The sequence below is a fragment of the Ascaphus truei genome, unplaced genomic scaffold (assembly GCF_040206685.1).
Source record: "Ascaphus truei isolate aAscTru1 unplaced genomic scaffold, aAscTru1.hap1 HAP1_SCAFFOLD_666, whole genome shotgun sequence".
In the NCBI taxonomy this organism is placed as follows: Eukaryota; Metazoa; Chordata; class Amphibia; order Anura; family Ascaphidae; genus Ascaphus; species Ascaphus truei.
The window spans coordinates 150,735-176,210 of record NW_027456999.1 but is presented as its reverse complement, the minus strand read 5'-3'; the positions used below and the strand labels follow the sequence as shown (position 1 = coordinate 176,210).

Below are 25,476 nucleotides of genomic sequence, written 5' to 3'. Positions count from 1 at the left end.
AATCATAGATTTGAAAAATTCCAAAGTTTTCATGGAAGAATGACCATACAGTGAGCACATTTTTGCAAAGTTCTGTGTGTATGAAAAAAGGCATTTTTCTCCAAGTTTGCAATCGTGGGCCAAAGATTTGAATGTCACTCCTAAATAGATATTCTTGAAGATTGAAATGTATATATATATTGTACACATAGTTAAAAAATAGCGACAATAACATTTATAATGAAAACCATTGAGCCTCAATAATTTTTTTTCACCCCCTCATTTTGTCTCAAACAGCACCTATCGGTAGCGTGGCCGAGCAGTCTAAGGCGCTGGATTTAGGCTCCAGTCTCGCAAGAGGCGTGGGTTCAAATCCCACCGCTACCATATCTGTATTTTCAAGATGACATCGTAGTGAAGTTACGTGTTTTGTTTTCACAAAGATTTTATCTGTTTTGTTTACTTCTTATTTTGTGGTTTCTGATATTATTAAAACAGAGTATTTTGGAGTAGGTAACATTCTATATTGATAAAGATACATCTGTAAGAAAGCCTTAGTAAACATAGAATGACATCCACATTTTCAAGACAAAACTTACTGTTACATTATAACTCTGTAATCACTGAAAAAGGGAGGCTTTGAAACAAAAACGAATCAAAAGTTAAAAAGAAGATGATACCATATATCGAGTGATGAGGAAATAGAATGTGAGGACTACATGGGAAATCATTTGGAATGATCAACTGTATGCAAATAGAAAATACAGTTTTGTGGTAAAATCACACTTGAAATGTTAGTGACAAGCAGTGCTGCTTGAAAAAGCAGGACATTTTGTGGCAGTTGGTAAAAAGCACAAGATGCGCAAACTTTCGAAAATCTTGTCGCAACAGTTTTAGTTCTTTTTTTATCATTTTGCTTGTTTGCAAAATATTTTGTTAAGCATAATATGGCCAAAATTCTTTTGAAATTAATCATAGATTTGAAAAATTCCAAAGTTTTCATGGAAGAATGACCATACAGTGAGCACATTTTTGCAAAGTTTTGTGTGTATGAAAAAAGGCATTTTTCTCCAAGTTTGCAATCGTGGGCCAAAGATTTGAATGTCACTCCTAAATAGATATTCTTGAAGATTGAAATGTATATATATATTGTACACATAGTTAAAAAATAGCGACAATAACATTTATAATGAAAGCCATTGAGCCTCAATAATTTTTTTTCACCCTCTCATTTTGTCTCAAACAGCACCTATCGGTAGCGTGGCCGAGCAGTCTAAGGCGCTGGATTTAGGCTCCAGTCTCGCAAGAGGCGTGGGTTCAAATCCCACCGCTGCCATATCTGTATTTTCAAGATGACATCGTAGTGAAGTTACGTGTTTTGTTTTCACAAAGATTTTATCTGTTTTGTTTACTTCTTATTTTGTGTTTTCTGATATTATTAAAACAGAGTATTTTGGAGTAGGTAACATTCTATATTGATAAAGATACATCTGTAAGAAAGCCTTAGTAAACATAGAATGACATCCACATTTTCAAGACAAAACTTACTGTTACATTATAACTCTGTAATCACTGAAAAAGGGAGGCTTTGAAACAAAAACGAATAAAAAGTTAAAAAGAAGATGATACCAAATATCGAGTGATGAGGATATAGAATGTGAGGACTAAATGGGAAATCATTTGGAATGATCAACAGTATGCAAATAGAAAAGACAGTTTTGTGGTAAAATCACACTTGAAATGTTAGTGACAAGCAGTGTTGCTTTAAAAAGCAGGACATTTTGTGGCAGTTGGTAAAAAGTACAAGATGCGCATACTTTCGAAAATCTTGTCGCAACAGTTTTAGTTCTTTTTTTATCATTTTGCTTGTTTGCAAAATATTTTGTTAAGCATAATATGGCCAAAATTCTTTTGAAATTAATCATAGATTTGAAAAATTCCAAAGTTTTCATGGAAGAATGACCATACAGTGAGCACATTTTTGCAAAGTTTTGTGTGTATGAAAAAAGGCATTTTTCTCCAAGTTTGCAATCGTGGGCCAAAGATTTGAATGTCACTCCTAAATTGATATTCTTGAAGATTGAAATGTATATATATATTGTACACATAGTTAAAAAATAGCGACAATAACATTTATAATGAAAACCATTGAGCCTCAATAATTTTTTTCACCCCCTCATTTTGTCTCAAACAGCACCTATCGGTAGCGTGGCCGAGTGGTCTAAGGCGCTGGATTTAGGCTCCAGTCTCGCAAGAAGCGTGGGTTCAAATCCCACCGCTGCCATATCTGTATTTTCAAGATGACATCTTAGTTAATTTACGTGTTTTGTTTTCACAAAGATTTTATCTGTTTTGTTTGCTTCTTATTTTGTGTTATCTGATATTATTAAAACAGAGTATTTTGGAGTAGGTAACATTCTATATTGAAAATAATACATCTGTTAGAAAGCCTTAGTAAACATAGAATGACATTCACATTTTCAAGACAAAACTTACTGTTACATTATAACTCTGTAATCACTGAAAAAGGGCGCTGGATTTAAGCTCCAGTCTCGCAAGAGGCGTGGGTTCAAATCCCACCGCTGCCATATCTGTATTTTCAAGATGACATCGTAGTGAAGTTACGTGTTTTGTTTTCACAAAGATTTTATCTGTTTTGTTTGCTTCTTATTTTGTGATTTCTGATATTATTAAAACAGAGTATTTTGAAGTAGGTAACATTCTATATTGATAAAGATACATCTGTAAGAAAGCCTTAGTAAACATAGAATGACATCCACATTTTCAAGACAAAACTTACTGTTACATTATAACTCTGTAATCACTGAAAAAGGGAGGCTTTGAAACAAAAACGAATCAAAATTTAAAAAGAAGATGATACCAAATATCGAGTGATGAGGATATAGAATGTGAGGACTAAATGGGAAATCATTTGGAATGATCAACAGTATGCAAATAGAAAAGACAGTTTTGTGGTAAAATCACACTTGAAATGTTAGTGACAAGCAGTGCTGCTTTAAAAAGCAGGACATTTTGTGGCAGTTGGTAAAAAGCACAAGATGCGCATACTTTCGAAAATCTTGTCGCAACAGTTTTAGTTCTTTTTTTATCATTTTGCTTGTTTGCAAAATATTTTGTTAAGCATAATATGGCCAAAATTCTTTTGAAATTAATCATAGATTTGAAAAATTCCAAAGTTTTCATGGAAGAATGACCATACAGTGAGCACATTTTTGCAAAGTTTTGTGTGTATGAAAAAAGGCATTTTTCTCCAAGTTTGCAATCGTGGGCCAAAGATTTGAATGTCACTCCTAAATAGATATTCTTGAAGATTGAAATGTATATATATATTGTACACATAGTTAAAAAATAGCGACAATAACATTTATAATGAAAACCATTGAGCCTCAATAATTTTTTTCACCCCCTCATTTTGTCTCAAACAGCACCTATCGGTAGCGTGGCCGAGCGGTTTAAGGCGCTGGATTTAGGCTCCAGTCTCGCAAGAGGCGTGGGTTCAAATCCCACCGCTGCCATATCTGTATTTTCAAGATGACATCGTAGTGAAGTTACGTATTTTGTTTTCACAAAGATTTTATCTGTTTTGTTTGCTTCTTATTTTGTCTTATCTGATATTATTAAAACAGAGTATTTTGGAGTAGGTAACATTCTATATTGAAAATAATACATCTGTTAGAAAGTCTTAGTAAACATAGAATGACATCCACATTTTCAAGACATTACTTACTGTTACATTATAACTCTGTAATCACTGAAAAAGGGAGGCTTTGAAACAAAAACGAATAAAAATTTAAAAAGAAGATGATACCAAATATCGAGTGATGAGGATATAGAATGTGAGGACTAAATGGGAAATCATTTGGAATGATCAACAGTATGCAAATAGAAAAGACAGTTTTGTGGTAAAATCACACTTGAAATGTTAGTGACAAGCAGTGCTGCTTTAAAAAGCAGGACATTTTGTGGCAGTTGGAAAAAAGTACAAGATGCGCATACTTTCGAAAATCTTGTCGCAACAGTTTTAGTTCTTTTTTTATCATTTTGCTTGTTTGCAAAATATTTTGTTAAGCATACTGTAATATGGCCAAAATTCTTTTGAAATTAATTATAGATTTGAAAAATTCCAAAGTTTTCATGGAAGAATGACCATACAGTGAGCACATTTTTGCAAAGTTTTGTGTGTATGAAAAAAGGCATTTTTCTCCAAGTTTGCAATCGTGGGCCAAAGATTTGAATGTCACTCCTAAATAGATATTCTTGAAGATTGAAATGTATATATATATTGTACACATAGTTAAAAAATAGCGACAATAACATTTATAATGAAAACCATTGAGCCTCAATAATTTTTTTCACCCCCTCATTTTGTCTCAAACAGCACCTATTGGTAGCGTGGCCGAGCGGTCTAAGGTGCTGGATTTAGGCTCCAGTCTCGCAAGAGCCGTGGGTTCAAATCCCACCGCTGCCATATCTGTATTTTCAAGATGACATCTTAGTTAATTTACGTGTTTTGTTTTCACAAAGATTTTATCTGTTTTGTTTGTTTCTTATTTTGTGTTATCTGATATTATTAAAACAGAGTATTTTGGAGTAGGTAACATTCTATATTGAAAATAATACATCTGTTAGAAAGCCTTAGTAAACATAGAATGACATCCACATTTTCAAGACAAAACTTACTGTTACATTATAACTCTGTAATCACTGAAAAAGGGAGGCTTTGAAACAAAAACGAATAAAAAGTTAAAAAGAAGATGATACCAAATATCGAGTGATGAGGATATAGAATGTGAGGACTAAATGGGAAATCATTTGGAATGATCAACAGTATGCAAATAGAAAAGACAGTTTTGTGGTAAAATCACACCTGAAATGTTAGTGACAAGCAGTGCTGCTTTAAAAAGCAGGACATTTTGTGGCAGTTGGTAAAAAGCACAAGATGCGCATACTTTCGAAAATCTTGTCGCAACAGTTTTAGTTCTTTTTTTATCATTTTGCTTGTTTGCAAAATATTTTGTTAAGCATAATATGGCCAAAATTCTTTTGAAATTAATCATAGATTTTAAAAATTCCAAAGTTTTCATGGAAGAATGACCATACAGTGAGCACATTTTTGCAAAGTTTTGTGTGTATGAAAAAAGGCATTTTTCTCCAAGTTTGCAATCGTGGGCCAAAGATTTGAATGTCACTCCTAAATAGATATTCTTGAAGATTGAAATGTATATATATATTGTACACATAGTTAAAAAATAGCGACAATAACATTTATAATGAAAACCATTGAGCCTCAACAATTTTTTTCACCCCCTCATTTTGTCTCAAACAGCACATATTGGTAGCGTGGCCGAGCGGTCTAAGGCGCTGGATTTAGGCTCCAGTCTCGCAAGAGGCATGGGTTCAAATCCCACCGCTGCCATATCTGTATTTTCAAGATGACATCTTAGTTAATTTACGTGTTTTGTTTTCACAAAGATTTTATCTGTTTTGTTTGCTTCTTATTTTGTGTTATCTGATATTATTAAAACAGAGTATTTTGGAGTAGGTAACATTCTATATTGAAAATAATACATCTGTTAGAAAGCCTTAGTAAACATAGAATGACATCCACATTTTCAAGACAAAACTTACTGTTACATTATAACTCTGTAATCACTGAAAAAGGGAGGCTTTGAAACAAAAACGAATAAAAAGTTAAAAAGAAGATGATACCAAATATCGAGTGATGAGGATATAGAATGTGAGGACTAAATGGGAAATCATTTGGAATGATCAACAGTATGCAAATAGAAAAGACAGTTTTGTGGTAAAATCACACTTGAAATGTTAGTGACAAGCAGTGCTGCTTTAAAAAGCAGGACATTTTGTGGCAGTTGGTAAAAAGTACAAGATGCGCATACTTTCGAAAATCTTGTCGCAACAGTTTTAGTTCTTTTTTTATCATTTTGCTTGTTTGCAAAATATTTTGTTAAGCATAAAATGGCCAAAATTCTTTTGAAATTAATCATAGATTTGAAAAATTCCAAAGTTTTCATGGAAGAATGACCATACAGTGAGCACATTTTTGCAAAGTTTTGTGTGTATGAAAAAAGGCATTTTTCTCCAAGTTTGCAATCGTGGGCCAAAGATTTGAATGTCACTCCTAAATAGATATTCTTGAAGTTTGAAATGTATATATATATATTGTACACATAGTTAAAAAATAGCGACAATAATATTTATAATGAAAACCATTGAGCCTCAATAATTTTTTTCACCCCCTCAGTTTGTCACAAACAGCACCTATCGGTAGCGTGGCCGAGCGGTCTAAGGCGCTGGATTTAGGCTCCAGTCTCGCAAGAGGCGTGGGTTCAAATCCCACCGCTGCCATATCTGTATTTTCAAGATGACATCTTAGTGAAGTTACGTGTTTTGTTTTCACAAAGATTTTATCTGTTTTGTTTACTTCTTATTTTGTGTTTTCTGATATTATTAAAACAGAGTATTTTGGAGTAGGTAACATTCTATATTGATAAAGATACATCTGTTAGAAAGCCTTAGTAAACATAGAATGACATTCACATTTTCAAGACAAAACTTACTGTTACATTATAACTCTGTAATCACTGAAAAAGGGAGGCTTTGAAACAAAAACGAATAAAAAATTAAAAAGAAGATGATACCAAATATCGAGTGATGAGGATATAGAATGTGAGGACTAAATGGGAAATCATTTGGAATGATCAACAGTATGCAAATAGAAAAGACAATTTTGTGGTAAAATCACACTTGAAATGTTAGTGACAAGCAGTGCTGCTTTAAAAAGCAGGACATTTTGTGGCAGTTGGTAAAAAGCACAAGATGCGCAAACTTTCGAAAATCTTGTCGCAACAGTTTTAGTTCTTTTTTTATAATTTTGCTTGTTTGCAAAATATTTTGTTAAGCATAAAATGGCCAAAATTATTTTGAAATTAATCATAGATTTGAAAAATTCCAAAGTTTTCATGGAAGAATGACCATACAGTGAGCACATTTTTGCAAAGTTTTGTGTGTATGAAAAAAGGCATTTTTCTCCAAGTTTGCAATCGTGGGCCAAAGATTTGAATGTCACTCCTAAATAGATATTCTTGAAGATTGAAATGTATATATATATATTGTACACATAGTTAAAAAATAGCGACAATAACATTTATAATGAAAACCATTGAGCCTCAATAATTTTTTTCACCCCCTCAGTTTGTCGCAAACAGCACCTATCGGTAGTGTGGCCGAGCGGTCTAAGGCGCTGGATTTAGGCTCCAGTCTCGCAAGAGGCGTGGGTTCAAATCCCACCGCTGCCATATCTGTATTTTCAAGATGACATCTTAGTGAAGTTACGTGTTTTGTTTTCACAAAGATTTTATCTGTTTTGTTTACTTCTTATTTTGTGTTTTCTGATATTATTAAAACAGAGTATTTTGGAGTAGGTAACATTCTATATTGATAAAGATACATCTGTTAGAAAGCCTTAGTAAACATAGAATGACATTCACATTTTCAAGACAAAACTTACTGTTACATTATAACTCTGTAATCACTGAAAAAGGGAGGCTTTGAAACAAAAACGAATAAAAAATTAAAAAGAAGATGATACCAAATATCGAGTGATGAGGATATAGAATGTGAGGACTAAATGGGAAATCATTTGGAATGATCAACAGTATGCAAATAGAAAAGACAATTTTGTGGTAAAATCACACTTGAAATGTTAGTGACAAGCAGTGCTGCTTTAAAAAGCAGGACATTTTGTGGCAGTTGGTAAAAAGCACAAGATGCGCAAACTTTCGAAAATCTTGTCGCAACAGTTTTAGTTCTTTTTTTATAATTTTGCTTGTTTGCAAAATATTTTGTTAAGCATAATATGGCCAAAATTCTTTTGAAATTAATCATAGATTTGAAAAATTCCAAAGTTTTCATGGAAGAATGACCATACAGTGAGCACATTTTTGCAAAGTTTTGTGTGTATGAAAAAAGGCATTTTTCTCCAAGTTTGCAATCGTGGGCCAAAGATTTGAATGTCACTCCTAAATAGATATTCTTGAAGATTGAAATGTATATATATATATTGTACACATAGTTAAAAAATAGCGACAATAACATTTATAATGAAAACCATTGAGCCTCAATAATTTTTTTCACCCCCTCAGTTTGTCACAAACAGCACCTATCGGTAGCGTGGCCGAGCGGTCTAAGGCGCTGGATTTAGGCTCCAGTCTCGCAAGAGGCGTGGGTTCAAATCCCACCGCTGCCATTTCTGTGTTTTCAAGATGACATCTTAGTGAAGTTACGTGTTTTGTTTTCACAAAGATTTTATCTGTTTTGTTTACTTCTTATTTTGTGTTTTCTGATATTATTAAACAGAGTATTTTGGAGTAGGTAACATTCTATATTGATAAAAATACATCTGTTAGAAAGCCTTAGTAAACATAGAATGACATTCACATTTTCAAGACAAAACTTACTGTTACATTATAACTCTGTAATCACTGAAAAAGGGAGGCTTTGAAACAAAAACGAATCAAAAGTTAAAAAGAAGATGATACCAAATATCGAGTGATGAGGATATAGAATGTGAGGACTAAATGGGAAATCATTTGGAATGATCAACAGTATGCAAATAGAAAAGACAATTTTGTGGTAAAATCACACTTGAAATGTTAGTGACAAGCAGTGCTGCTTTAAAAAGCAGGACATTTTGTGGCAGTTGGTAAAAAGCACAAGATGCGCAAACTTTCGAAAATCTTGTCGCAACAGTTTTAGTTCTTTTTTTATCATTTTGCTTGTTTGCAAAATATTTTGTTAAGCATAAAATGGCCAAAATTATTTTGAAATTAATCATAGATTTGAAAAATTCCATAATTTTCATGGAAGAATGACCATACAGTGAGCACATTTTTGCAAAGTTTTGTGTGTATGAAAAAAGGCATTTTTCTCCAAGTTTGCAATCGTGGGCCAAAGATTTGAATGTCACTCCTAAATAGATATTCTTGAAGATTGAAATGTATATATATATATTGTACACATAGTTAAAAAATAGCGACAATAACATTTATAATGAAAACCATTGAGCCTCAATAATTTTTTTCACCCCCTCAGTTTGTCACAAACAGCACCTATCGGTAGCGTGGCCGAGCGGTCTAAGGCGCTGGATTTAGGCTCCAGTCTCGCAAGAGGCGTGGGTTCAAATCCCACCGCTGCCATTTCTGTGTTTTCAAGATGACATCTTAGTGAAGTTACGTGTTTTGTTTTCACAAAGATTTTATCTGTTTTGTTTACTTCTTATTTTGTGTTTTCTGATATTATTAAACAGAGTATTTTGGAGTAGGTAACATTCTATATTGATAAAAATACATCTGTTAGAAAGCCTTAGTAAACATAGAATGACATTCACATTTTCAAGACAAAACTTACTGTTACATTATAACTCTGTAATCACTGAAAAAGGGAGGCTTTGAAACAAAAACGAATCAAAAGTTAAAAAGAAGATGATACCAAATATCGAGTGATGAGGATATAGAATGTGAGGACTAAATGGGAAATCATTTGGAATGATCAACAGTATGCAAATAGAAAAGACAATTTTGTGGTAAAATCACACTTGAAATGTTAGTGACAAGCAGTGCTGCTTTAAAAAGCAGGACATTTTGTGGCAGTTGGTAAAAAGCACAAGATGCGCATACTTTTCGAAAATCTTGTCGCAACAGTTTTAGTTCTTTTTCAAAATACTTCTTATTTTGTGTTTTCTGATATTATTAAAACAGAGTATTTTGGAGTAGGTAACATTCTATATTGATAAAGATACATCTGTAAGAAAGCCTTAGTAAACATAGAATGACATCCACATTTTCAAGACAAAACTTACTGTTACATTATAACTCTGTAATCACTGAAAAAGGGAGGCTTTGAAACAAAAACGAATAAAAATTTAAAAAGAAGATGATACCAAATATCGAGTGATGAGGATATAGAATGTGAGGACTACATGGGAAATCATTTGGAATGATCAACAGTATGCAAATAGAAAAGACAGTTTTGTGGTAAAATCACACTTGAAATGTTAGTATCAAGCAGTGCTGCTTTAAAAAGCAGGACATTTTGTGGCAGTTGGTAAAAAGCACAAGATGCGCAAACTTTCGAAAATCTTGTCGCAACAGTTTTAGTTCTTTTTTTATCATTTTGCTTGTTTGCAAAGTATTTTGTTAAGCATAAAATGGCCAAAATTCTTTTGAAATTAATCATAGATTTGATAAATTCCAAAGTTTTCATGGAAGAATGACCATACAGTGAGCACATTTTTGCAAAGTTTTGTGTGTATGAAAAAAGGCATTTTTCTCCAAGTTTGCAATCGTGGGCCAAAGATTTGAATGTCACTCCTAAATAGATATTCTTGAAGATTGAAATGTATATATATATTGTACATATAGTTAAAAAATAGCGACAATAACATTTATAATGAAAACCATTGAGCCTCAATAATTTTTTTCACCCCCTCAGTTTGTCTCAAACAGCACCTATCGGTAGTGTGGCCGAGCGGTCTAAGGCGCTGGATTTAGGCTCCAGTCTCGCAAGAGGCGTGGGTTCAAATCCCACCGCTGCCATTTCTGTGTTTTCAAGATGACATCTTAGTGAAGTTACGTGTTTTGTTTTCACAAAGATTTTTATCTGTTTTGTTTACTTTTTATTTTGTGTTATCTGATATTATTAAAACAGAGTATTTTGGAGTAGGTAACATTCTATATTGATAAAGATACATCTGTAAGAAAGCCTTAGTAAACATAGAATGACATCCACATTTTCAAGACAAAACTTACTGTTACATTATAACTCTGTAATCACTGAAAAAGGGAGGCTTTGAAACAAAAACGAATCAAAAATTAAAAAGAAGATGATACCAAATATAGATTGATGAGGATATAGAATGTGAGGACTAAATGGGAAATCATTTGGAATGATCAACAGTATGCAAATAGAAAAGACAGTTTTGTGGTAAAATCACACTTGAAATGTTAGTATCAAGCAGTGCTGCTTTAAAAAGCAGGACATTTTGTGGCAGTTGGTAAAAAGCACAAGATGCGCAAACTTTCGAAAATCTTGTCGCAACAGTTTTAGTTCTTTTTTTATCATTTTGCTTGTTTGCAAAATATTTTGTTAAGCATAAAATGGCCAAAATTCTTTTGAAATTAATCATAGATTTGAAAAATTCCAAAGTTTTCATGGAAGAATGACCATACAGTGAGCACATTTTTGCAAAGTTTTGTGTGTATGAAAAAAGGCATTTTTCTCCAAGTTTGCAATCGTGGGCCAAAGATTTGAATGTCACTCCTAAATAGATATTCTTGAAGATTGAAATGTATATATATATTGTACATATAGTTAAAAAATAGCGACAATAACATTTATAATGAAAACCATTGAGCCTCAATAATTTTTTTCACCCCCTCAGTTTGTCTCAAACAGCACCTATCGGTAGCGTGGCCGAGCGGTCTAAGGCGCTGGATTTAGGCTCCAGTCTCGCAAGAGGCGTGGGTTCAAATCCCACCGCTGCCATTTCTGTGTTTTCAAGATGACATCTTAGTGAAGTTACGTGTTTTGTTTTCTCAAAGATTTTTATCTGTTTTGTTTACTTCTTATTTTGTGTTATCTGATATTATTAAAACAGAGTATTTTGGAGTAGGTAACATTCTATATTGATAAAGATACATCTGTAAGAAAGCCTTAGTAAACATAGAATGACATCCACATTTTCAAGACAAAACTTACTGTTACATTATAACTCTGTAATCACTGAAAAAGGGAGGCTTTGAAACAAAAACGAATAAAAATGTAAAAAGAAGATGATACCAAATATCGAGTGATGAGGAAATAGAATGTGAGGACTAAATGGGAAATCATTTGGAATGATCAACAGTATGCAAATAGAAAAGACAGTTTTGTGGTAAAATCACACTTGAAATGTTAGTATCAAGCAGTGCTGCTTTAAAAAGCAGGACATTTTGTGGCAGTTGGTAAAAAGCACAAGATGCGCAAACTTTCGAAAATCTTGTCGCAACAGTGTTAGTTCTTTTTTTTATCATTTTGCTTGTTTGCAAAATATTTTGTTAAGCATAAAATGGCCAAAATTCTTTTGAAATTAATCATAGATTTGAAAAATTCCAAAGTTTTCATGGAAGAATGACCATACAGTGAGCACATTTTTGCAAAGTTTTGTGTGTATGAAAAAAGGCATTTTTCTCCAAGTTTGCAATCGTGAGCCAAAGATTTGAATGTCACTCCTAAATAGATATTCTTGAAGATTGAAATGTATATATATATATTGTACACATAGTTAAAAAAAAGCGACAATAACATTTATAACGAAAACCATTGAGCCTCAATAATTTTTTTCACCCCCTCAGTTTGTCTCAAACAGCACCTATCGGTAGTGTGGCCGAGCGGTCTAAGGTGCTGGATTTAGGCTCCAGTCTTGCAAGAGGCGTGGGTTCAAATCCCACTGCTGCCATTTCTGTGTTTTCAAGATGACATCTTAGTGAAGTTACGTGTTTTGTTTTCACAAAGATTTTATCTGTTTTGTTTACTTCTTATTTTGTGTTATCTGATATTATTAAAACAGAGTATTTTGGAGTAGGTAACATTCTATATTGATAAAGATACATCTGTAAGAAAGCCTTAGTAAACATAGAATGACATCCACATTTTCAAGACAAAACTTACTGTTACATTATAACTCTGTAATCACTGAAAAAGGGAGGCTTTGAAACAAAAACGAATAAAAAATTAAAAAGAAGATGATACCAAATATCGAGTGATGAGGATATAGAATGTGAGGACTAAATGGGAAATCATTTGGAATGATCAACAGTATGCAAATAGAAAAGACAGTTTTGTGGTAAAATCACACTTGAAATGTTAGTATCAAGCAGTGCTGCTTTAAAAAGCAGGACATTTTGTGGCAGTTGGTATAAAGCACAAGATGCGCAAACTTTCGAAAATCTTGTCGCAACAGTTTTAGTTCTTTTTTTATCATTTTGCTTGTTTGCAAAATATTTTGTTAAGCATAAAATGGCCAAAATTCTTTTGAAATTAATCATAGATTTGAAAAATTCCAAAGTTTTCATGGAAGAATGACCATACAGTGAGCACATTTTTGCAAAGTTTTGTGTGTATGAAAAAAGGCATTTTTCTCCAAGTTTGCAATCGTGGGCCAAAGATTTGAATGTCACTCCTAAATAGATATTCTTGAAGATTGAAATGTATATATATATTGTACATATAGTTAAAAAATAGCGACAATAACATTTATAATGAAAACCATTGAGCCTCAATAATTTTTTTCACCCCCTCATTTTGTCTCAAACAGCACCTATCGGTAGCGTGGCCGAGCGGTCTAAGGCGCTGGATTTAGGCTCCAGTCTCGCAAGAGGCGTGGGTTCAAATCCCACCGCTGCCATTTCTGTGTTTTCAAGATGACATCTTAGTGAAGTTACGTGTTTTGTTTTCACAAAGATTTTTATCTGTTTTGTTTACTTCTTATTTTGTGTTATCTGATATTATTAAAACAGAGTATTTTGGAGTAGGTAACATTCTATATTGATAAAGATACATCTGTAAGAAAGCCTTAGTAAACATAGAATGACATCCACATTTTCAAGACAAAACTTACTGTTACATTATAACTCTGTAATCACTGAAAAAGGGAGGCTTTGAAACAAAAACGAATAAAAAATTAAAAAGAAGATGATACCAAATATCGAGTGATGAGGATATAGAATGTGAGGACTACATGGGAAATCATTTGGAATGATCAACAGTATGCAAATAGAAAAGACAGTTTTGTGGTAAAATCACACTTGAAATTTTAGTATCAAGCAGTGCTGCTTTAAAAAGCAGGACATTTTGTGGCAGTTGGTAAAAAGCACAAGATGCGCAAACTTTCGAAAATCTTGTCGCAACAGTTTTAGTTCTTTTTTTATCATTTTGCTTGTTTGCAAAGTATTTTGTTAAGCATAAAATGGCCAAAATTCTTTTGAAATTAATCATAGATTTGATAAATTCCAAAGTTTTCATGGAAGAATGACCATACAGTGAGCACATTTTTGCAAAGTTTTGTGTGTATGAAAAAAGGCATTTTTCTCCAAGTTTGCAATCGTGGGCCAAAGATTTGAATGTCACTCCTAAATAGATATTCTTGAAGATTGAAATGTATATATATATTGTACATATAGTTAAAAAATAGCGACAATAACATTTATAATGAAAACCATTGAGCCTCAATAATTTTTTTCACCCCCTCAGTTTGTCTCAAACAGCACCTATTGGTAGCGTGGCCGAGCGGTCTAAGGCGCTGGATTTAGGCTCCAGTCTCGCAAGAGGTGTGGGTTCAAATCCCACCGCTGCCATTTCTGTGTTTTCAAGATGACATCTTAGTGAAGTTACGTGTTTTGTTTTCACAAAGATTTTTATCTGTTTTGTTTACTTCTTATTTTGTGTTATCTGATATTATTAAAACAGAGTATTTTGGAGTAGGTAACATTCTATATTGATAAAGATACATCTGTAAGAAAGCCTTAGTAAACATAGAATGACATCCACATTTTCAAGACAAAACTTACTGTTACATTATAACTCTGTAATCACTGAAAAAGGGAGGCTTTGAAACAAAAACGAATAAAAAATTAAAAAGAAGATGATACCAAATATCGAGTGATGAGGATATAGAATGTGAGGACTAAATGGGAAATCATTTGGAATGATCAACAGTATGCAAATAGAAAAGACAGTTTTGTGGTAAAATCACACTTGAAATGTTAGTATCAAGCAGTGCTGCTTTAAAAAGCAGGACATTTTGTGGCGGTTGGTAAAAAGCACAAGATGCGCAAACTTTCGAAAATCTTGTCGCAACAGTTTTAGTTCTTTTTTTATCATTTTGCTTGTTTGCAAAATATTTTGTTAAGCATAAAATGGCCAAAATTCTTTTGAAATTAATCATAGATTTGAAAAATTCCAAAGTTTTCATGGAAGAATGACCATACAGTGAGCACATTTTTGTAAAGTTTTGTGAGTATGAAAAAAGGCATTTTTCTCCAAGTTTGCAATCGTGGGCCAAAGATTTGAATGTCACTCCTAAATAGATATTCTTGAAGATTGAAATGTATATATATATTGTACATATAGTTAAAAAATAGCGACAATAACATTTATAATGAAAACCATTGAGCCTCAATAATTTTTTTCACCCCCTCAGTTTGTCTCAAACAGCACCTATCGGTAGCGTGGCCGAGCGGTCTAAGGCGCTGGATTTAGGCTCCAGTCTCGCAAGAGGCGTGGGTTCAAATCCCACCGCTGCCATTTCTGTGTTTTCAAGATGACATCTTAGTGAAGTTGCGTGTTTTGTTTTCACAAAGATTTTTATCTGTTTTGTTTACTTCTTATTTTGTGTTATCTGATATTATTAAAACAGAGTATTTTGGAGTAGGTAACATTCTATATTGATAAAGATACATCTGTAAGAAAGTCTTAGTAAACATAGAATGACATCCACATTTTCAAGACAAAACTTACTGTTACATTATAACTCTGCAATCACTGAAAAAGGGAGGCTTTGAAACAAAAACGAATCAAAAGTTAAAAAGAAGATGATACCAAATATCGAGTGATGAGGATATAGAATGTGAGGACTAAATGGGAAATCATTTGGAATGATCAACAGTATGCAAATAGAAAAGACAGTTTTGTGGTAAAATCACACTTGAAATGTTAGTATCAAGCAGTGCTGCTTTAAAAAGCAGGACATTTTGTGGCAGTTGGTAAAAAGCACAAGATGCGCAAACTTTCGAAAATCTTGTCGCAACAGTTTTAGTTCTTTTTTTTATCATTTTGCTTGTTTGCAAAATATTTTGTTAAGCATAAAATGGTCAAAATTCTTTTGAAATTAATCATAGATTTGAAAAATTCCAACGTTTTCATGGAAGAATGACCATACAGTGAGCACATTTTTGCAAAGTTTTGTGTGTATGAAAAAAGGCATTTTTCTCCAAGTTTGCAATCGTGGGCCAAAGATTTGAATGTCACTCCTAAATAGATATTCTTGAAGATTGAAATGTATATATATATATTGTACACATATCTGTTTTTTTTACTTCTTATTTTGTGTTTTCTGATATTATTAAAACAGAGTATTTTGGAGTAGGTAACATTCTATATTGATAAAGATACATCTGTAAGAAAGCCTTAGTAAACATAGAATGACATCCACATTTTCAAGACAAAACTTACTGTTACATTATAACTCTGTAATCACTGAAAAAGGGAGGCTTTGAAACAAAAACGAATCAAAAGTTAAAAAGAAGATGATACCAAATATCGAGTGATGAGGATATAGGATGTGAAGATTAGATGTGAAATCATTTGGAAAGATCAACAATATGCAAATAGAAAAGACAGTTTTGTGGTAAAATCACACTTGAAATGTAAGTGACAAGCAGTGCTGCTTTAAAAAGCAGGACATTTTGTGGCAGTTGGTAAAAAGCACAAGATGCGCAAACTTTCGAAAATCTTGTCGCAACAGTTTTAGTTCTTTTTTTATCATTTTGCTTGTTTGCAAAATATTTTGTTAAGCATAAAATGGCCAAAATTCTTTTGAAATTAATCATAGATTTGAAAAATTCCAAAGTTTTCATGGAAGAATGACCATACAGTGAGCACATTTTTGCAAAGTTTTGTGTGTATGAAAAAAGGCATTTTTCTCCAAGTTTGCAATCGTGGGCAAAAGATTTGAATGTCACTCCTAAATAGATATTCTTGAAGATTGAAATGTATATATATATTGTACACATAGTTAAAAAATAGCCACAATAACATTTATAATGAAAACCATTGAGCCTCAATAATTTTTTTCACCCCCTCATTTTGTCTCAAACAGCACCTATCGGTAGCGTGGCCGAGCGGTCTAAGGCGCTGGATTTAGGCTCCAGTCTCGCAAGAGACGTGGGTTCAAATCCCACCGCTGCCATTTCTGTGTTTTCAAGATGACATCTTAGTGAAGTTACGTGTTTTGTTTTCACAAAGATTTTATCTGTTTTGTTTACTTCTTATTTTGTGTTTTCTGATATTATTAAAACAGAGTACTTTACAGGAACAAATCCTCCCTAAGTCTCCAGGTGGGACAACATCACAGACCTTGGTACTCTTGGCCGTTTATCATTCCAAATGAATTGGAACATAAGGGCCTGGATATGTTTCAGGGCTGCGATTGGGATGGGGACAGGGAGTGTTTGGAAGAAATAAAGAAGTCTCGGCAGGACGTTCATTTTTATTGATATAATTCTTCCAAACCAAGAAATTTGGAGCTTTTTCCATTTCTCCAGGTCTTTTTTTGATTTGGTTAAACAAGGGGGGTAGTTGGATTGGTATAGGGAGCTATAGGTGCTTGAGATTCTGACTCCTAGGTATTTAATATGGGTAGTGCTCCATCGATATTTATAGTTAGCTTGTAGGAGTCTCCATTCCTGGTCTAATAGGGATACGTTTAGAGCTTCTGACTTGTCCATATTGACTTTGTAGTCAGATACTGTGCCGAATTGGGATAGCACTCTTTGGAGATTGTGGAGGGAGACGTGGGGGTCCGCGAGGGTCAGGATCACATCATCAGCAAATAAAGAGATTTTGTATTCTGTTTCGCCAATTCTAATACCTTTAATGCTCTGATCTTCCCTAATTGTTGCCGCTAATGGTTCAATTGTTAGGGCGAATAACAGAGGGGAAAGGGGGCAACCCTGCCTGGTTCCATTTCTGATCTTAATGGGGTCCGAGAAGCCACCTGAACTTTTTACATGTGCTGTTGGGTTTTGATAGAGGGCTCTAACCCCCTGCAGGAAGGGGCCACTGAATCCAAATTTCAGCATAGTTTGATATAGGAAGGACCATTTGATTCTGTCAAACGCTTTTTCTGCGTCAAGACTAAGGATTATCGCTCTGGTTCCCGTGAGGCGCACATGGTCTATTATATCCACAATTTTGCGGGTGTTGTCAGAGGCCTGTCTACCTGACACAAATCCTACTTGATCTATATGAATGAGCCGTGGGAGAATTGAGTTGAGCCTGTTTGCCAAGATCTTGCTATTGAGTTTTAGATTGGTATTCAGAAGGGAGATTGGCCTATAGTTGCCACAAAGGTGAGGGTCTCTACCCTCGTGGATAATTGCCAGGTTTGCCGCGGTGATTGTAGAGGGGATCGGTTCCCCTTGCAGGAAAGAGTTGAACATATCTAAGAGGTAGGGGGAGAGAATCGGCAAGAATGTTTTATAATAAGCATTGGTAAACCCCTCCGGGCCGGGCTTTTTAGCTAATTTAAGGGAACCAATGGCTCCTGATAGTTCCTCCTGGGAGATTTCTTTATTTAGATCGTCTAGTTCCTTGTTCGTGAGGGATGGGAGGTTACAGTGCTCCAGGTATTGTGAAATTGTCTCGAGGGATGTCAGGTCATGGTTAGGGGGGTGTAAGTTGTAGAGGTCCGAATAAAAATCCGCAAATTCCTGCCCTATCTCTTTCTCCATATATGAAATTTAACCATTTTTAGTGCGGATTTTAGAGATTTGTGATTTGACTCGGGTGCCTCTGAGTTTAGTGGCCAAGAGCTTATCGGCCTTGTTGCCCTTGTCATAAATTTTTTGTCTGGACCATCTCAGTGCTCTCTCTACCTCTTCGAGTTGGGTGTGTTTGAGGGCTGCTCTAGTTTGGTTTAGTTGTTTGAATATTTTTTTGGAGACTGTGTGCTTATGCTGTTGTACAAGTTGCGCAATCTTATCTGTAAGGTCTTTTTGAAGCTTGAGTTTCTGTTTTTTCCTATGGGCCGTGACTGAGATTAGGTCGCCCCTGATTTAGGCCTTATGGGCCTCCCACAGCATTGCTGGGGCCGAGACTGACCCCTTATTAATTTGAAATTGTTGTCCTACCTCACCTGTCAAAGTTTTTCTGTAAGCGGTTTTACTGTTACATTTTACAGAGGGTGCTCGACCCTCTGACCGTTCCCATTCCATGTTCTGTGTCCCGGAAGTCTCCCCCGGGGTGTTCAACCCCTGACCTTCCTTGTTTCAATGAGTAAGATTATCTTTTCAGGGCTTGTTGAAGGTCCGCTTACCCCCACCTTTCCTCATGTGTCCGCCCCCCCCTACCCCTACCCAGACAGATTGTTCCGACACCTTTTTTGCTGCTCACCAGATTCCTACCAGCCACCAAGAACAAGGTGCCAGGCCTATTCAGCCTCCGCCCCTCCACCCCACACCCCCTCGGGTGCCCAGGTCCATCCGCTCTTGTCATGGGAAATCCAAGAGCCTCGGAGCTTATGAGAATGGGATTTGAACCAATGCATGCAGAGCACAATGGATTAGCAGTTCATTGCCTTAACCTCTCGGCCACCTCATCTATAGAAAAAAATAAAAAAGGTTTTTTTTAAAAACAATGCAAAAAAGGAAAAAAATGCAAAAATAATGTAACGATATAAAAATGCAAATATAATGATAAAAATAATGCAAAAAATCATGTCATGATATGATATGTCATGATATGTCATGATATGATTTGTCATGATATGTCATGATATGTCATGATATGATATGTCATGATAAGATATATGTTATGATATGATAAATGTCATGATATGATATATGTCATGATATGATAATATTTGATATGTCAAGATATTATGTCATGATATGTCACGATATGTGATTATATGTCATGATATAATATGATTTGTCATGATATGTCATGATATGACATATAAAAATGTTTAACAAAATAATGCAAAATGAATGACAAATAGAATGAAAAAAGAGAAAACCAACGATGAGAATGGGATTTGAAACCATGCGTGCAGAGCACAATGGATTAGCAGTCCATCGCCTTAACCTATCGGCCACCTCATCTATAGAAAAAAAAAGGATTTTTTCAAAAACAATGCAAAAAAGAAAAAAAATGCGAAAATTATGTAACGATATAAAAATGCAAATATAATTATAAAAATAATGCAAAAAATCATGTCATGATATGATATGTCATGATATGATATATGTCATGATATGATATGTCATGATATGATATATGTCATGATATGATATATGTCATGATATGATATATGTCATGATATGATATGATATTTTATATGTCATGATATTATGTTATGATGTAATATGATTTGTCATGATATGTCATGATATAATATGATTTGTCATGATATGTCATGATATGACATATTAAAATATTTAAAAAAATAATGCAAAATGAATGACAAATAGAATGAACAAAGAGAAAACCAACGATGAGAATGGGATTTGAACCAATGCATGCAGAGCACAATGGATTAGCAGTTCATTGCCTTAACCTCTCGGCCACCTCATCTATAGAAAAAAATAAAAAAGGTTTTTTTTAAAAACAATGCAAAAAAGGAAAAAAATGCAAAAATAATGTAACGATATATAAAAATGCAAATATAATGATAAAAATAATGCAAAAAATCATGTCATGATATGATATGTCATGATATGTCATGATATGATTTGTCATGATATGTCATGATATGTCATGATATGATATGTCATGATAAGATATATGTTATGATATGATAAATGTCATGATATGATATATGTCATGATATGATAATATTTGATATGTCATGATATTATGTCATGATATGTCATGATATGTGATTATATGTCATGATATAATATGATTTGTCATGATATGTCATGATATGACATATCAAAATATTAAATAAAATAATGCAAAATGAATGACAAATAGAATGAACAAAGAGAAAACCAACGATGAGAATGGGATTTGAACCCATGCGTGCAGAGCACAATGGATTAGCAGTCCATCGCCTTAACCTCTCGGCCACCTCATCTATAGATAAAAATAAAAAAGGATTTTTTTAAAAACAATGCAAAAAAAGAAGATAAAAATAATGCGAAAATTAATGTAACGATAAAAAAATTCAAATATAATTATAAAAAGAATGCAAAAAATCATGTCATGATATGATATGTCATGATATGTCATGATGTGATTTGTACAAATACTGTTTGTCATGATATGATATATGTCATGATATGATATATGTCATGATATGATATATTTCATGATATGATATATGTCATGATATGATATATGTCATGATATGATATGTCATGATATGATATATGTCATGATATGATATGATATTTGATATGTCATGATATTATGTCATGATATGTAACGATATGTGATTATATGTCATGATATAATATGATTTGTCATGATATGTCATGATATGACATATCAAAATATTTAACAAAATAATGCAAAATGAATGACAAATAGAAAAAAATGAAAAAGTATTTTTTTAAAAACAATGCAAAAAAGAAAAAAATGCAAAAATTATGTAACGATCTAAAAATTCAAATATAATGATAAAAATAATGCAAAAAATCATGTCATGATATGTCATGATATGTCATGATATAATTTGTCATGATATGTCATGATATGATATGTCATGATATGATATATGTCATGATATGATATGTCATGATATGATATATGTCATGATATGATATATGTCATGATATGATATGATATTTTATATGTCATGATATTATGTTATGATATAATTTGATTTGTCATGATATGTCATGATATAATATGATTTGTCATGATATGTCATGATATGACATATTAAAATATTTAAAAAAATAATGCAAAATGAATGACAAATAGAATGAACAAAGGGAAAACCAACGATGAGAATGGGATTTGAACCAATGCATGCACAGCACAATGGATTAGCAGTCCATTGCCTTAACCTCTCGGCCACCTCATCTATAGAAAAAAATTAAAATGTTTTTTTTTTAAAACAATGCAAAAAAGAAAAAAAATGCAAAAATAATGTAACGATATAAAAATGCAAATATAATGATAAAAATAATGCAAGAAATCATGTCATGATATGATATGTCATGATATGTCATGATATGATTTGTCATGATATGTCATGATATGATTTGTCATGATATGTCATGATATGTCATGATATGTCATGATATGATATATGTTATGATATGATAAATGTCATGATATGATATATGTCATGATATGATAATATTTCATATGTCATGATATTATGATAAATGTCATGATATGATATATGTCATGATATGATAATATTTGATATGTCATGATGTTATGTCATGATATGTCATGAAATGTGATTATATGTCATGATATAATATGATTTGTCATGATATGTCATGATATGACATATGAAAATATTTAATAAAATAATGCAAAATGAATGACAAATAGAATGAACAAAGAGAAAACCAACGATGAGAATGGGATTTGAACCCATGCGTGCAGAGCACAATGGATTAGCAGTCCATTGCCTTAACCTCTCGGCCACCTCATCTACAGATAAAAATAAAAAAGGATTTTTTTAAAAACAATGCAAAAAAAGAAGATAAAAATAATGCGAAAATTAATGTAACGATAAAAAAATTCAAATATAATTATAAAAAGAATGCAAAAAATCATGTCATGATAGGATATGTCATGATATGTCATGATATGATATATGTCATGATATGATATATGTCATGATATGATATATGTCATGATATGATATATGTCATGATATGATATATGTCATGATATGATATATTTCATGATATGATATATGTCATGATATGATATGTCATGATATGATATATGTCATGATATGATATGATATTTGATATGTCATGATATTATGTCATGATATGTAACGATATGTGATTATATGTCATGATATAATATGAATTGTCATGATATGTCATGATATGACATATCAAAATATTTAACAAAATAATGCAAAATGAATGACAAATAGAAAAAAATAAAAAAGGATTTTTTTAAAAAACAATGCAAAAAAGAAAAAAATGCAAAAATAATGTAACGATCTAAAAATTCAAATATAATGATAAAAATAATGCAAAAAATCATGTCATGATATGATATGTCATGATATGTCATGATATAATATGTCATGATATGTCATGATATGATATGTCATGATATTATATATGTCATGATATGATATGTAATGATATGATATATGTCATGATATGATATGATATTTGATATGTCATGATATTATGTCATGATATAATATGATTTGTCATGATATGTCATGATATAAAATGATTTGTCATGCTATGTCATGATATAAAATGATTTGTCATGGTATGTCATGATATGACATATCAAAATATTTAATAAAATAATGCAAAATGAATGACAAATAGAATGAACAAAGAGAAAACCAACGATGAGAATGGGATTTGAACCCATGCGTGCAGAGCACAATGGATTAGCAGTCCATCGCCTTAACCTCTCGGCCACCTCATCTATAGATAAAAATAAAAAAGGATTTTTTTAAAAACAATGCAAAAAAAGAAGATAAAAATAATGCGAAAATTAATGTAACGATAAAAAAATTCAAATATAATTATAAAAAGAATGCAAAAAATCATGTCATGATAGGATATGTCATGATATGTCATGATATGATATATGTCATGATATGATATATGTCATGATATGATATATGTCATGATATGATATATGTCATGATATGATATATTTCATGATATGATATGTCATGATATGATATATGTCATGATATGATATATGTCATGATATGATATATGTCATGATATGATATGATATTTTATATGTCATGATATTATGTTATGATGTAATATGATGTGTCATGATATGTCATGATATAATATGATTTGTCATGATATGTCATGATATGACATATTAAAATATTTAAAAAAATAATGCAAAATGAATGACAAATAGAATGAACAAAGAGAAAACCAACGATGAGAATGGGATTTGAACCAATGCATGCAGAGCACAATGGATTAGCAGTTCATTGCCTTAACCTCTCGGCCACCTCATCTATAGAAAAAAATAAAAAAGGTTTTTTTTAAAAACAATGCAAAAAAGGAAAAAAATGCAAAAATAATGTAACGATATAAAAATGCAAATATAATGATAAAAATAATGCAAAAAATCATGTCATGATATGATATGTCATGATATGTCATGATATGATTTGTCATGATATGTCATGATATGTCATGATATGATATGTCATGATAAGATATATGTTATGATATGATAAATGTCATGATATGATATATGTCATGATATGATAATATTTGATATGTCATGATATTATGTCATGATATGTCATGATATGTGATTATATGTCATGATATAATATGATTTGTCATGATATGTCATGATATGACATATCAAAATATTAAATAAAATAATGCAAAATGAATGACAAATAGAATGAACAAAGAGAAAACCAACGATGAGAAAGGGATTTGAACCCATGCGTGCAGAGCACAATGGATTAGCAGTCCATCGCCTTAACCTCTCGGCCACCTCATCTATAGATAAAAATAAAAAAGGATTTTTTTAAAAACAATGCAAAAAAAGAAGATAAAAATAATGCGAAAATTAATGTAACGATAAAAAAATTCAAATATAATTATAAAAAGAATGCAAAAAATCATGTCATGATATGATATGTCATGATATGTCATGATGTGATTTGTACAAATACTGTTTGTCATGATATGATATATGTCATGATATGATATATGTCATGATATGATATATTTCATGATATGATATATGTCATGATATGATATATGTCATGATATGATATGTCATGATATGATATATGTCATGATATGATATGATATTTGATATGTCATGATATTATGTCATGATATGTAACGATATGTGATTATATGTCATGATATAATATGATTTGTCATGATATGTCATGATATGACATATCAAAATATTTAACAAAATAATGCAAAATGAATGACAAATAGAAAAAAATGAAAAAGGATTTTTTTAAAAACAATGCAAAAAAGAAAAAAATGCAAAAATTATGTAACGATCTAAAAATTCAAATATAATGATAAAAATAATGCAAAAAATCATGTCATGATATGTCATGATATGTCATGATATAATTTGTCATGATATGTCATGATATGATATGTCATGATATGATATATGTCATGATATGATATGTCATGATATGATATATGTCATGATATGATATATGTCATGATATGATATATGTCATGATATGATATGATATTTTATATGTCATGATATTATGTTATGATATAATATGATTTGTCATGATATGTCATGATATAATATGATTTGTCATGATATGTCATGATATGACATATTAAAATATTTAAAAAAATAATGCAAAATGAATGACAAATAGAATGAACAAAGGGAAAACCAACGATGAGAATGGGATTTGAACCAATGAATGCACAGCACAATGGATTAGCAGTCCATTGCCTTAACCTCTCGGCCACCTCATCTATAGAAAAA

At 32.2% G+C, this 25,476-nt stretch overlaps 19 non-coding genes across 19 annotated transcripts; 17 read left to right on the top strand and 2 right to left on the bottom strand.

Moving 5' to 3' along the window:
- The first annotated feature begins 284 nt into the window (after positions 1-284).
- TRNAL-UAG (transfer RNA leucine (anticodon UAG)) lies at positions 285-366 on the top strand. Its single transcript has one exon. It is a non-coding gene; the product is annotated as a tRNA-Leu (tRNA).
- An 867-nt stretch (positions 367-1,233) lies between these two features.
- Positions 1,234-1,315, top strand: TRNAL-UAG (transfer RNA leucine (anticodon UAG)). Its single transcript has one exon. It is a non-coding gene; the product is annotated as a tRNA-Leu (tRNA).
- An 866-nt stretch (positions 1,316-2,181) lies between these two features.
- TRNAL-UAG (transfer RNA leucine (anticodon UAG)) lies at positions 2,182-2,263 on the top strand. The gene has a single exon. It is a non-coding gene; the product is annotated as a tRNA-Leu (tRNA).
- A 1,170-nt stretch (positions 2,264-3,433) lies between these two features.
- TRNAL-UAG (transfer RNA leucine (anticodon UAG)) lies at positions 3,434-3,515 on the top strand. The gene has a single exon. It is a non-coding gene; the product is annotated as a tRNA-Leu (tRNA).
- An 871-nt stretch (positions 3,516-4,386) lies between these two features.
- TRNAL-UAG (transfer RNA leucine (anticodon UAG)) lies at positions 4,387-4,468 on the top strand. The gene has a single exon. It is a non-coding gene; the product is annotated as a tRNA-Leu (tRNA).
- Positions 4,469-5,334: 866 nt separating this feature from the next.
- TRNAL-UAG (transfer RNA leucine (anticodon UAG)) lies at positions 5,335-5,416 on the top strand. The gene has a single exon. It is a non-coding gene; the product is annotated as a tRNA-Leu (tRNA).
- An 868-nt stretch (positions 5,417-6,284) lies between these two features.
- On the top strand, positions 6,285-6,366 carry TRNAL-UAG (transfer RNA leucine (anticodon UAG)). Its single transcript has one exon. It is a non-coding gene; the product is annotated as a tRNA-Leu (tRNA).
- Positions 6,367-7,234: 868 nt separating this feature from the next.
- TRNAL-UAG (transfer RNA leucine (anticodon UAG)) lies at positions 7,235-7,316 on the top strand. Its single transcript has one exon. It is a non-coding gene; the product is annotated as a tRNA-Leu (tRNA).
- An 868-nt stretch (positions 7,317-8,184) lies between these two features.
- On the top strand, positions 8,185-8,266 carry TRNAL-UAG (transfer RNA leucine (anticodon UAG)). Its single transcript has one exon. It is a non-coding gene; the product is annotated as a tRNA-Leu (tRNA).
- Positions 8,267-9,133: 867 nt separating this feature from the next.
- Positions 9,134-9,215, top strand: TRNAL-UAG (transfer RNA leucine (anticodon UAG)). Its single transcript has one exon. It is a non-coding gene; the product is annotated as a tRNA-Leu (tRNA).
- A 1,316-nt stretch (positions 9,216-10,531) lies between these two features.
- Positions 10,532-10,613, top strand: TRNAL-UAG (transfer RNA leucine (anticodon UAG)). Its single transcript has one exon. It is a non-coding gene; the product is annotated as a tRNA-Leu (tRNA).
- Positions 10,614-11,480: 867 nt separating this feature from the next.
- TRNAL-UAG (transfer RNA leucine (anticodon UAG)) lies at positions 11,481-11,562 on the top strand. Its single transcript has one exon. It is a non-coding gene; the product is annotated as a tRNA-Leu (tRNA).
- An 870-nt stretch (positions 11,563-12,432) lies between these two features.
- On the top strand, positions 12,433-12,514 carry TRNAL-UAG (transfer RNA leucine (anticodon UAG)). The gene has a single exon. It is a non-coding gene; the product is annotated as a tRNA-Leu (tRNA).
- Positions 12,515-13,380: 866 nt separating this feature from the next.
- On the top strand, positions 13,381-13,462 carry TRNAL-UAG (transfer RNA leucine (anticodon UAG)). Its single transcript has one exon. It is a non-coding gene; the product is annotated as a tRNA-Leu (tRNA).
- An 867-nt stretch (positions 13,463-14,329) lies between these two features.
- TRNAL-UAG (transfer RNA leucine (anticodon UAG)) lies at positions 14,330-14,411 on the top strand. Its single transcript has one exon. It is a non-coding gene; the product is annotated as a tRNA-Leu (tRNA).
- Positions 14,412-15,278: 867 nt separating this feature from the next.
- Positions 15,279-15,360, top strand: TRNAL-UAG (transfer RNA leucine (anticodon UAG)). The gene has a single exon. It is a non-coding gene; the product is annotated as a tRNA-Leu (tRNA).
- A 1,581-nt stretch (positions 15,361-16,941) lies between these two features.
- TRNAL-UAG (transfer RNA leucine (anticodon UAG)) lies at positions 16,942-17,023 on the top strand. The gene has a single exon. It is a non-coding gene; the product is annotated as a tRNA-Leu (tRNA).
- A 3,809-nt stretch (positions 17,024-20,832) lies between these two features.
- On the bottom strand, positions 20,833-20,914 carry TRNAS-GCU (transfer RNA serine (anticodon GCU)). The gene has a single exon. It is a non-coding gene; the product is annotated as a tRNA-Ser (tRNA).
- A 2,434-nt stretch (positions 20,915-23,348) lies between these two features.
- On the bottom strand, positions 23,349-23,430 carry TRNAS-GCU (transfer RNA serine (anticodon GCU)). Its single transcript has one exon. It is a non-coding gene; the product is annotated as a tRNA-Ser (tRNA).
- Positions 23,431-25,476: the final 2,046 nt, after the last annotated feature.